The sequence below is a fragment of the Cibotium barometz genome, chromosome 4, assembly GCF_041138505.1.
Source record: "Cibotium barometz isolate CiBa-2024 chromosome 4, ASM4113850v1, whole genome shotgun sequence".
Taxonomy (NCBI): Eukaryota; Viridiplantae; Streptophyta; class Polypodiopsida; order Cyatheales; family Cibotiaceae; genus Cibotium; species Cibotium barometz.
In genome coordinates, this window is record NC_141049.1 from 25,611,401 (window position 1) to 25,624,659 (window position 13,259).

Below are 13,259 nucleotides of genomic sequence, written 5' to 3' on the forward strand. Positions count from 1 at the left end.
CATCGTCTCATGCCGGTGTGCCACCTATGCTGGGGTGAGATCATCTCCCATGTACACCTATGTACCCTTGAGGGCAGCCCGCCTGTCTAAGAAGGCCTGTCTGTTGGTGGCATCAGGGAATCTAATGATGAGGGACCGCACTTGTGTCATATCCTTGCCTGCCCTCCATGTATCTACAAAGGGAGGGGGCGATCCCATCCACTCCTAGCATCTGGCAAAGCATCATGGCATCCTCGTTGGGGAAAGCCCCCGCTTGTAGCCCCCGCACTCGCACATGGAGGGCCCTATCCTTCATGCGCTTCTCCTCCTCAAGAGTCTCATGTATGATGCTCTGTGGGGGTTTGTGCTTCTTCACCACCTCCACCCAATCTTTCTTAGTGGTCTGTAGTTCTTCCCGCAGCTTTCAACTGCTCCAGGTCAGTCCTTAGACCCTCCTGAATATTCAGCTCCCCTTTCTCCACTGTATGGTTCTTGACTGTAGACTTTCCATTTATGCCCAGAGTTCCCTTATCACTGGGGCAGCCTCTGGCATTCCTTGTTGTTGCAGCAACTGGGTCTCTTTCAACATTTGAATCACCTTTTCCTGGTGGTTCACTTGTGCTGCTAATTCTTTAATCTTGTTGTTCTTTCCCTGTATCTCCTTTTGCGGAGGCCTTCCAACTACTATTCATGTTGGTTCAGGACCCTGTCCACCTCTTCTTCTATTTGCCCAACAGCTTTTTGGTGTTGCCCTCCAATGTCTTGATGTATGCCTCCAAATCTTGTAGATTCATTGTGGCTATTTCCCCCTAGTTGCTGCCTTGGGGGCAATGAGCAAGGGTGGGCGGGAACAAGGAGGCGCAAGGAGCAAGGGTGGGCAGCACGAAGAGAGAGAAGATGACAAAGAGAGAGAGATGGCCACCTCTGCGCGAGGCGCGATCAGCAGTGGGGCTGAGGGTTACGCCATAGCGCACAGAGAGAGAGAGAGAGAGAGAGAGAGAGAGAGAGAGAGAGAGAGAGAGAGAGAGAGAGAGAGAGAGAGAGAGAGAGAGAGAGAAATGAAATGAAATGAAATGATATATTAACGTCCTCAAAAGGCCAAAATGACCTATGCGACCAAAAAGGTTACAACAATTTGTGGATATGATACAATGTCTGTGTAAGAAAAGCTAAAACAACTAAACAACTAACTGAAACTGAAACAACAACTATGAGGAAAAGTAAGGTACTAGGAGCTCCTATAATGGATAACATCTGGGAAGGAAAACTCCAGCAACAAAGGTAAGCATCATATACATCACTATCCAAAGATGTCTCTCATCAGTCCGATGGCAGATATCCTCAATGGCCTCCATGGTGAGTACTCTGACTGGACGTCTCCCATGGCGTGCTAGAGAGAGAGAGAGAGAGAGAGAAAGAGAGAGAGAGAGAGAGAGATTATATGCACCACTCAATGATTATTCGATTAATTGAAGTGTATGCAATTCACCAAGTACAATGCTTTTTGTAGGCTTGATAGTTGCCTTATCTTTTGACACATACAGAGGACACATGTCAACCATAGTCACACGGGGGGGACGGGAATGGGGACGGAGAAGGGTTTGGGGACGGGGAACGCCTGGAGGTAGGAAACGATGGGGGGTGGGATGGGGATGGGATGTGTCTATGGGCATACACCTCTTCCCACCAAGACCAACCTGAACCCTTGTTCCCATCATGGGCTGCTAGTGTTCGCGAGGAAGAGGCCATTGAAGGCTGATGTCAGCTTAGATGAAGCTTTGGCACGCTCAAGCCTCAAGAACTTGTGCAGTGTGCACACTCCAAAGGAGAGATGGAGGAGAGCAAGTGTGCACAGCAAAGATGGAGGAGAGCAAAGATCACTAAGCAAATTTTGCACTTCAGCCTTTAGATAGGCTTTTTTTAAAACATTAAAACTTGAAACTCAAAACTTAAAACCTAAGAGGCAAAGCCTTCCAAAAAGAAAAAATCATGTTTTTTTCTTCACGTCCCCAAACACCCTCTCGTCCCACAAATTTAAGATGTCCCCTAACAGGGGACGGCCGTCCCCTTGTGAGGGACGGCACATGGGACGTCCCCCCTGCAAAGGGACACATCCCCATGTGAAAGGGAGGCCGGGACAGCGTTCCCCCGTCCCCAAGGCCCAGGACGGGCGTCCCCTATGACTATGATGCATGTGCTGTCTCCCCTGCAAAGGGACGTATCCCCATGTGAAAGGGAGGCCGAGACGGCGTTCCTGTTGGAATTAGGGTTGCAAGAAAGCACACAAAGCTTCGAGAAGAAGAAGCAAGAATGCACACAACACAAAGTGTATTAGATTGTGTCAATGTACAAAAGATTAGTTAGCCCTAGAATGATGGGCGTCTATACAAGCCGGGGGAAAAAACCTCCTAAAGAGGGAAAAAGTGCCCCGGCGGTCCTAAGTGTGTTCACACACATCACTGCCTATATATATATGGCAACAAATCCCCCTTGGGAGTGATGGTGTGAACGAGAGCTAGCACTCATGTATAGGGGAGTGCCATGCCGGAAGTAGATCAGTCCACAAAGGGGAGCAAGCCCAAAGCTTTGCGGAAAGCTTCGAACTTCTCATGAGGAAGCACCTTTGTGAAAAGATCGGCGAGGTTGTCCTGTGTTGGCACATAGGTCAAGCTGATCTCTCCTGCTAAGAGTCTCTCCCTGACATAGTGATAATGCACCTCAATGTGCTTTGTGCGAGCATGAAAAATTGGGTTTCTCATAACTGCCAATGCACTCTGACTGTCAGTGAAGATAGAGGTGGCAGACTCCTGTCCAACACCCAAGTCAGCCATAAGCCGTCTGAGCCACACACACTCAACCGTAGCTGTGAAAGCTGCCCTGTACTCAGCTTCACAACTAGAAGTGGCCACAATAGGTTGCTTCTTGCTCAACCAAGATATGCATGAGCTACCGAGCATGAAACAAAAACCACTTGTAGACACTCTTGTGTCATAGCAAACCAGCCCAATCTGAGTCCGAAAAAGCATGTAAATCTGGCGGCAAGGATCCCCCCTTGGGATAAAACAACCCAAGATGTATGGTGCCACTCAAGTAGCGAAAGATGCGTTTAACTGCCTTCCAATGCTGAGACCCTGGGCTATGCATAAACCTGCTCACCTGTGAGATTGCAAACTGAATGTCCGGCCTCGTAATGCATACATAAATGAGGCAACCAACAGCTGTCTGATAGAGTGTGACATCAAAGTGATCTCCAGCATCATGAAGACTCAACTTCAAACCTATCTCCATTGGAGTAGCAATAGGCTTGCAGTCTTCAAGGCCAAATCTCCGCAACAATGTCTCAATATACTTTGTCTGACACAAAGCAATACCTCCATCACATTGCTTAAATTGTATCCCCAAATAATGATGCAAATGCCCCAAATCTGACATCTCAAAAGAGGCATTCAAATCAGCCTTAAAATCAGCAATATGACTTTCATTTGGTCCTGTGAGCAGCATGTCATCGACATAGAGAGCAATGATTAGATGTACATCATCCACATGTTTAAAATACAAAGTGCTTTCTGTTGGACTATTCTGAAAACCATGTGCAGTCAAATATGCATATATCTTTTCATTTGGTTTCATTTGGTCCTGTGAGCAGCATGTCATCGACATTTGGTCCTGTGAGCAGCATGTCATCGACATAGAGAGCAATGATTAGATGTACATCATCCACATGTTTAAAATACAAAGTGCTTTCTGTTGGACTATTCTGAAAACCATGTGCAGTCAAATATGCATGTATCTTTTCATACCAAGCTCGTGGAGCTTGCTTTAAACCATATAAAGCCTTTTTCAACCTGCACACCTTGTTTTCCTGCCCTCTTTGAACAAAACCATGAGGCTGTGATACATACACCTCCTCATGCAAATCTCCATTCAAGAATGCAGTCTTTATGTCCAACTGATGTACATTCCAACCATTATGAGCTACCAATGCACAAATGCTACGAATGGTAGTCATACGACAAGTGGGAGCAAAGGTCTCATCAAAATCAATGCCCTTTTCTTGAGCATAACCCTTTGCAACAAGTCTAGCCTTATAGCGATCAACACTGCCATCTGGCTTTCGTTTCAACTTAAAAACCCACTTACATCCAATGGCCTTTTTACCAATAGGCAAATCACACAAAGACCATATACCATTCTTCATTATAGCATCATATTCACTTTGCATTGCAGCCAACCAATTTTCTGATTTTTGTGCCTCATCAAATGAAAGAGGTTCTTCCTCTTCACACATACTAGACACAGCCAAAGCATAACAATCTGATGCATAAGAGGCATGCTGAAAACCTGAACGAGTATGACTAGATATAGGTGCATCAATTTTACTATCACGCAAGGTTTGCACCAGCCATTTAGGCATACCTCTAGCCTGCTCATTTTCAGCCCTATCCTCAGAAATTACATCCTGTAAATCACGCAAGGTTTGCACCAGCCATTTAGGCATACCTCTAGCCTGCTCATTTTCAGCCCTATCCTCAGAAATTACATCCTGTAAATCTGCATCAGAAATAAGCTGATCTATGATGTCGTTTGAAATCTGCATAGGCTGAATATTTACCTCATTAGGACTTACATTTGAATTCCCACCTGTAAACAGAGGCAACAAAGTATCAAATACATCCCGTGAGCTCACACCTGTCTCTTTGGTACATGATAACAAGGGCTGCACAGCATCTTCCACAAAAACAACATCTCGACTAATCAAGATATGCTTTGACTGCGGATGATACAATCTATAACCTTTGCTCTCAGCACTGTAACCAACAAAAATGCATTTGACAGCCTTATCATCCAATTTTCTGCGTTGTTGCACAGGCACTAAAGCATAGGCCAAGCAACTAAAGACACGCAAGTGACCAATAGAAGGCTTCCTGCCATGCCAAGCTTCGTATGGAGTAATAGACTGCAAGGCCTTAGTGGGACACCTGTTGAGTACATATGCAGCACACATGATAGCCTCAAGCCAAAACGCATGTGGCAAAACTTGGCTCTTGACCATACATCGTGCCATCTCCATAAGTGACCTATTTTTCCTCTCAACAACACCATTTTGCTGAGGGGTATATGGCACTGTACATTGGTGTTTTATCCCACGACTAGCCAGAAATGCATCAAACTCTTTAGACAAGTACTCCCCCCTCTCGATCAGAACGGAGGGTGCCCACAGTACAATTGGATACATTTTCAACCATAAGAAAAAACTGTCTGAAGCACAAAAACACTTCGGACTTTGCCTTCAGTGGATATACCCATGCATGCCTTGAGTAATCATCAATGAAAGTCACGAAGTACAAGTGTTTACCAAATGATGGAGTTTGCATAGGCCCACATACATCACTATGTACAAGTTGCAATTTGCGAGTGGCCCGCACAGAACCATCCTTTGGAAACGCAGAACGCTGCATTTTGCCCAAAATACAGCCTTCACAAACATGTTTCAATGGTGCCTCAAGAGGGGGCAATGAAGTAACCATATCAAATTTCTGCAAATGCAGCAAACTAGAAAAGTTGAGATGACCAAAACGAGCATGCCATAGTTTTGCATCTGAAACTGCCTTTTCATCAGAAACTGCATTTGCTGAATCTTCCACACACTTGTCATAAGAATTGAGCCTATATAGCCCACGAAACAAGGTGCCAGATGCAATAATCGTATCACCAGAAGTCAAATCATGAACAGTACATCTGTCGTCCACAAATTTGACTACAAATCCAAGTCTAGCAAGCGCAGAGACAGACAATAGATTCTTCTTTATCCCTGGCACATACAAAGCATCTGAAAGTGTGAAAGCGCAGACAGACAATAGATTCTTCTTTATCCTTGGCACATACAAAGCATTTGAAAGTGTGAAAGCGCTGCCATTTGCAGCAGTAAGCATAATTTTACCCCAACGCCCTTCACTGGGTAAGAAGCATTATTGGCACATGTGACAGTATTCCCATTAGAGACAGCCTCAAGACAAGTGAACATATCACGATGTGAGGTAATGTGCTTTGTAGCACCACTGTCAAAATACCATACATTAGAGTCAACAGAAACTGCCCAACATGCATCATGTACAGATGGGTCATACTCGCAATACACGCTAAACGCCCATTCTGTATCCTGCACAACATTTACGGAATCTGCATTTGTAGAAGCATGTGCTATTGTGGCTGCATTTGACTCTTTCTTCTTTGCCTCTTTAGCCTTTAGCTTAGGGCAGTTCTTAATGACATGATCATTTTCCTTACAATAGTTGCACCTGGTCTTTTTCTTGCCTTTATCAAGAGCCTTCTCAGACTTATTGTTGCTACCTGTGGAAGGAGAAGAAGTTGCAGACCTACTAATAGGAGAAGAAACAGTGGAAGGGGCTGCCTTACCACTTCTTCTCTGCTGTTGGGCAACAATAAATGCTTGATCAACTGCACGCTGCCTGGCCCTGTTTTGCCTGGACTGTGCTTCTTGCAAGAGCTTGTTGACTAAAGTATCATACTTGACAGCATCAGGTCTGTCCTCAGCAAGAAGTCTCCACGTGGAAGCAAAAGTCTGATATGTCTCAGGTAAAGCATCAAGAACAGTCTGCACAAGAGAATGATCAGGAATAATCTCACCTACAGAAATCAACTGTTCCTTGAGATCTTCAATCTCAGCAAGAAAAACATTCATGTCATCATCTTCCTTGAGATCTTCAATCTCAGCAAGAAAAACATTCATGTCATCATCTTCCTACATAATCTTCAATTCTAGCTCTTTACGCAGGTAAGAGATTTTTGCCTCATTTACGACCTGCATACAAACCAGCTAGAATATCCCGAGCCTGTTTTGTTGTTTTAGCTGAACGAATATGTGGGGTGATGTTACGTTTGACAGAAAGTGTAATCAAGGCATGAGCCTGCGCATCTTTACCATCCCAACGAGCTTGTTCAGCAGTGGGTAAAACAGCAGCAATAGTAGAGCTGCCAGAACCTATAACATCCTCAACAGATCCTATATCCACAAAACCTGGACGTACATCCATACCCTGCACAATGTTCCACACTCCTTTTGCAACCAAAACATGCTGCATCATGTATACCCAAAGTGGGTAGTTGCCGTCTCCATCCAGTTTGTCTTCAGTAGACAACATGCGAAATACATCATTGCTGTTATCAGCCATGGCCACTGACTAAAACTGATGCAAAAGCTGCGTTTAATGAAGCAAAGACTGAACAGAAAACAACTCGTACTATGTAGCACAATCCACAATAGAATACGTATGCCTGTTTTGCAGAAAACTGCATTGTTGAAATTTTTGCAGAAAATGATGAAAACACCTTTGCAGAACTTGCAATGCAAAAACGGAGCCCGAAACGACCTCAGATGCGATTTCTGAGAACGCATAGCCCTATGGGCTGATTTGCAGAGCAGAGAGACCTGCAAGCGCTCGTGAAAGCTCACCTCAATCAGAGAATGTGAGTCGAAGGGTGCTGGCGGCGTAGCCCTGGGAGTCGATGCCTGCTCTGATATCAATTGTTGGAATTAGGGTTGCAGGAAAGCACACAAAGCTTGGAGAAGAAGAAGCAAGAATGCACACAACACAGTGTATTAGATTGTGTCAATGTACAAAAGATTAGTTAGCCCTAGAATGATGGGTGTCTATACAAGCCGGGGGAAAAAACCTCCTAAAGAGGGAAAAAGTGCCCCGGCGGTCCTAAGTGTGTTCACACACATCACTGCCTATATATATATGGCAACAGTTCCCCCGTCCCTAAGGCCCAGGACGGCGGGCGTCCCCTATGACTATGATGTCAACACATACACCCACTAATAATGTAATTGTTTGGTCCTCCTAGCTCTATTTCACTTGATGAAACCCATGCCCAGACACTAGACAGGTGCAGGAAGACATGGGGACAGGGTCCATAAGGTTTGATTAAGAAAAAGCACCATTCTTGGTTAAAAAGCAAGAAAAAGCAAAAAGTCAAACATGGTTGACCACGAGCCAAGGGCACCATTGGAAAGAGAAGACCGAGCCGGACCAAAAAGCTAAAAGGCGCTTTCTCAAAAAGCAGCTCTAAGGCCAAAAAGCAAGGTCTTAAAGCCAGAAAAGCAAAGCACCAAAAGTTGAGTAATATTTTATTAATAAAAGTAAAAAGAGCAAAAGTAAAGGCAAAAAGAGAAAAAAAAACATGAAAAGGCAAAGCAAAAGCATGAAGGCTTTTTGGCAAAAAGCAAAGTCTCTTACAAGTATAAAAAGGATTGGACTTCTCTTGTAGTACCATGAATAAGATCATTGAAGATTGAAGGAGATCGTGGAGTGTGTGTGGGCATCATTATGATCATGGAGAGCTTCTTCTTCTCCATGAACACCTTCTCCAACTTGCTTTTAAGATGTACAGTCCCTAGACTTGTATGGGCATATGCATGGGCGATACGGAGCTATCGACAGAAATTTCAAACACCCTAAAAATTTTAGAAACCCTAAAATTGCTCCAAAATTGCTTTTGGAGATTTTTATCACCCAAAAACCATTAAAACAAGTTTTATATTAGTTTTCTTGCCAGAAAGAGATTTTCAATGGTTTTCTTCATCGACAAAGTTGTAGGAGTTGTGGAGATTACTCATGGGGACTTCGACGACTTAAACCTGGATTTGAACTTGGATATGAACTTAGAGTTTGGATATGGAACATAGAGCTTGGATATGGAGCATAGACATGGAGAACTTGGACATAGAGTTTGGGCATGGAACTTGGACATGAACATGGAACTTAGACATATAGCTTGGACATGGATCTGGACTTGGTTTTGGATTTGGATTTGGACTTGGATTTGTTTCTAGACTTGGATATGGAATTAGACTTGGATATGGACTTGAACTTGGATATGGAATTAGACTTGGATATGGAATTAGACTTGGATTTGGAAGTAGACTTGGATATGGACTTAAACTTGGATTTGGATTTGGATTCATTGGATTTGGATATTGGGTCTGGTGAGAGATACTTGTGGGTCATCCCCGTGGTGTGCTCGGCATTCAGGCAAAAACAACTAGGACATTGGATTTGGATATTGGGTCTGGTGAGAGATACTTGTGGGTCATCCCCGTGGTGTGCTCGGCATTCAGGCAAAAACAACTAGGACATGCATTCACTTTGGTCATGACAAGTGGTACGAGTGTGGCAGAAATGGAACGGTCGTATGCTTTTTGAATCAAGTGCAAAAGAGAACGGCACGGGCGTGGCAATGTTGACATGGCCGCAAACATAATGAGTGCTTTGGAATGGGCATACCCTTTGGGAAGGAACGGCCGTGAAAAATCTAGAATGATCTTGGTTAGCGTACCTGTGGATTATTTTTGAATAAATTCCTAAAAGGGGGCGGGGTCTGTTCCCCGCTCAATGTGGTGTACTGTGCAAGATCCTTATTCTCTTCTCTCTCTCCCCTCTCTCTCTATATCTTTATCTCTTGGACACATGGTTGAGTCTATCATGCCTCGCTGGGCTTACAGTGGTATCAGAGCAGGATTTCTCTCGAAGAAAATTTCTTGGGGTGACAGAGCCATGGTGAGAAAAAAAGAAAGATATATTAAGCGTCTACTAATAAAGACCTAATGGGCCTATGAGACCAAAGTGATACAATAATGTCCATGGCATATCTCATCATGGAATGGAAAATAAAACAGAAAGAAAACATAAACATAGCTATCTCACTGGGGTGATACAAAACTGTCCATGGAAACTCATCATGGAATACTAAGAATATAGAAACATGAGAGCATTATCAGCTCTCTGAGGAGATGGTATACCACTCTCCAAAATATCAAGCATGGGGCTAATGAGTATGGCCGAGAGGTCTCCCTCAACTATGTCACATGGAAAGGTAGCTCGATTGAAACCGGCCTTCAAAAATCTGACGGGTGGTGAAACAAACACTCGCACACAAAACACTTCATCACCCATGGAGACCTGGAAAAAAGGAAACAAACAGGGGGAGCTAGAGTGCTCCTGCAAATAGTACAAGGACACCGATTGGCCCCAAAACGCAGTGGCACCCCTTGCGGTATTTCTTTACTTGATCAAAATTTAAGTACAAAGTACAACTCATAGAATCCTCTATCAATAGGATCCCTTATCGTTTCACCCAGGACTTCCAAATAAGAACTCTCGTTATTACAGCACATCATTCCATGGAGAAGGCACACCTGTACAACACCTCCTTGCTTGAAAAGGTCTTCTCCATCTTTACCATGGATCTCTCAAACCCTTTCCCAAAGAGCAGTAGGGCTATACCAAACCATATGTCCTTCCCTATAGTCACAGCTTGCATGTAACCTTGAGAAAACTAAACCTGTTCACATGAATCCAGAGACTTGCTTTCCACATGAAACCAAAGACCTGTATCCAATAAACCAAAGACCGCAATATAGCAAAACGCATGCCTTCAATTATAATAATATTATTTTAAGCCTTCAAAGGTTTAAAAACCATATAAACTCAAAATCCCTTTTGTCCCCTTTCACACTTGGGCTGGCCACATATGGGTTTCCTTTTCATATCCAAGCTGATGCCGTTCACACTGTCCATCCCGTGCCCGTGCCCACCTGCTTGTTGTCCAAAGAAAAACACAAGGTCGTAACATACTCCCCTCTTGAAAAATAGCAAGCGTCCTCGATTGCACTCAATAACACAGTAAGGCATTGTATGAGCCAAGATTCCCCGTATGACAAAAGCAATGCCCCTCCAGTGCATTTGGGTGATGAAACAATCATCCTAGACAATAAGGCCACCCTGTCACATCAAAGTGACAAACAACTCTTGCTTGTTCCTTCAGAACCTGTAGCAAAAGTCTAAAACCAAGTGGAAACACGTAACCTATGTTAGCCAAAAACAAAACCATGCATCATTTTACATGACACACATATGCATGACACATATATGCATTCGCAAACAATATGCTCCTCAAGATGCTCTACCTACTCCAAAAATAACAATCTCAGGGTTGCTCGCAAGCCTTACACCCATGGGCATCCCCGCAGGACCCGCGACTGAAGGTACAACATGAGCATATGAAAGCAATCAATGCATCCAAACAATACATCCACTAAGTACTTCCCACATATGTCTCATGGCCATCCCGCAGGAGTCACACTCAGGGATGCATCCATGAACATAATAAAATACTTGATGTATCATACCAATATACATGCATCTCATCTTGACACATCTAGAGTATTACCCATGTATTCCCAAGGGTACCAGGATCCAATGGCAACATAATACAATAATTCATCGAAAAGTGTATAAATCCATGCACAGATAGAGTTCGATCCATATATCTATGAATCAAACCAACTCTAGGACTGTTCACAAGTTTTATGCCCTCCATAGAGTTTCGACGTGTTAGCTCAGGTTGCTACAGACTTTGAGCTCAACCAAACCCAACTTTACCATCTCATGTGATTAGTACACAATATCATAGAAGTTCCATAAGCAGCCCTCAGTACCTTCGGGTGAATACAAAGATGTCACCAAGCAACTTCTAGATGAAAACTAAGCCTGTTTGTAGGGAGTGGAGGTGCTACCCCCCTCTTGAGCATCAGGCAATGCTCTAGACCCAAGCTTTGTTGAACCTGAATAAGCGGTTCGTAAGAGTTGGCTGCAACTCAAAGGCATCAAGATAAAGCTGCAATACCAGAGGTGAATCTGCTAAGTCACCCTCCTCCATCCACTTCGCATCCATCGGTGAATAGTTCTTGAACTTCACAAGATAGCGACGAGAAACTTTACCTTGTACCTTTCTTTCCTTATGTGCCAGTATCTGCTCGGGAGGAATAAGAACCTCATCAAGTTCCTCCGCTTCCGTCTGAGCCTCATCTGATACATCCACAGGCACCAAAACCTGCTTGCACTCCACCCAAGTGGTAAGCACAAGTCCCCAATGAAGCATAGTAGATCACCACTGCTAAACATAGAAAGAAGCTACCTTCTGAACCCATGAATACTTTGTGAAGATACCATCGATGACAAAGTGTCAAAAGCCATAGCCTTCAACCCATCTATTGCACCATAACACTTCCCTGCTTCTTGTTCCTGGCTGACTACTTCCTGTCTTTGGTGTCTTTTCTCTTGAGCTTCATCTTTAGCTTTTCCTCTTCACCTCATATAGGCAAAGACTCATAATCCTACACTGTCTCCTGCACTTACTTTCCACTTTTCCATGTTGAAGCTTTTGATGTGACAACCAGGGGCTTGCCTCCTTGAGAAAGTCGACGATATCCCGGCAATGGAACCATGAAACCGGCCTTCAAAAATTTGACGGGCAGTGAAACAAACACTTGCACACAAAACACTTCATCACCCATGGGGAGCTGGAAAAGGAAACAAATAGGGGAAGCTAGAGTGCTCCTGCAAGTACAAGGACACCGATTGGCCCCAAAACGCAATGGTGCCCCTTGTGGTATTTCTTTACTTGATCAAAATTTGAGTACAAAGTACAACTCGTAGAATCCTTTATCAATAGGATCCCTTATAGTTTCACCCAAGACTTCCAAGTAAGAACTCTTGTTTTATTACAGCACAACATTCCATAGAGAAGGCACACCTCTACAACACCTCCTTGCTTGAAAAGGTCTTCTCCATCTTTACGATGGATCTCTCAAACCCTTTCCTAAACAGCAGTAGGGCTATACCAAACCATATGTCCTTCCCTATAGTCACAGCTTGCATGTAACCTTGAGAAAACTACAACCTGTTCACATGAATCCAGAGACATGCTTTCCACATGAAACCAAAGACCTGTTCAACGAGTGGGATGGCACACAATGGCTACACATGTATATGACCCCCTAGTGAGTAGTTTCCTTTTATTAGCAATCTTCACTGATGAATAGTTTACTTGGATTGGTCAATAGTTTCATTTATCAATGTATTTCTTTTTTCAGTGTTCAAGAATTGTTAACAATAGCCACATGTGAGTTCAAGGAAGAAGATGAACATGTATGGATCTTATTCTGGGAGAAAATAAAATTGGTTATATGGTTGAGCATTGAGGGAAGCCTACAAATTTTATTGGATTTATGGTTGATCAAGCTGAAGCTATTTGGAATGCTATTCGTAGGGTTTACAACAGTGGTGAAATGATTGTTGAAAAAGAATGCTCATGCCTTTTTCATTGGAGAGATCTCACAATACAGAGAGGCACACATTGCAATGTGTGAAAAGTGAACATGTAAGACAAAAGATGATGCTCTCATACAATTCAGA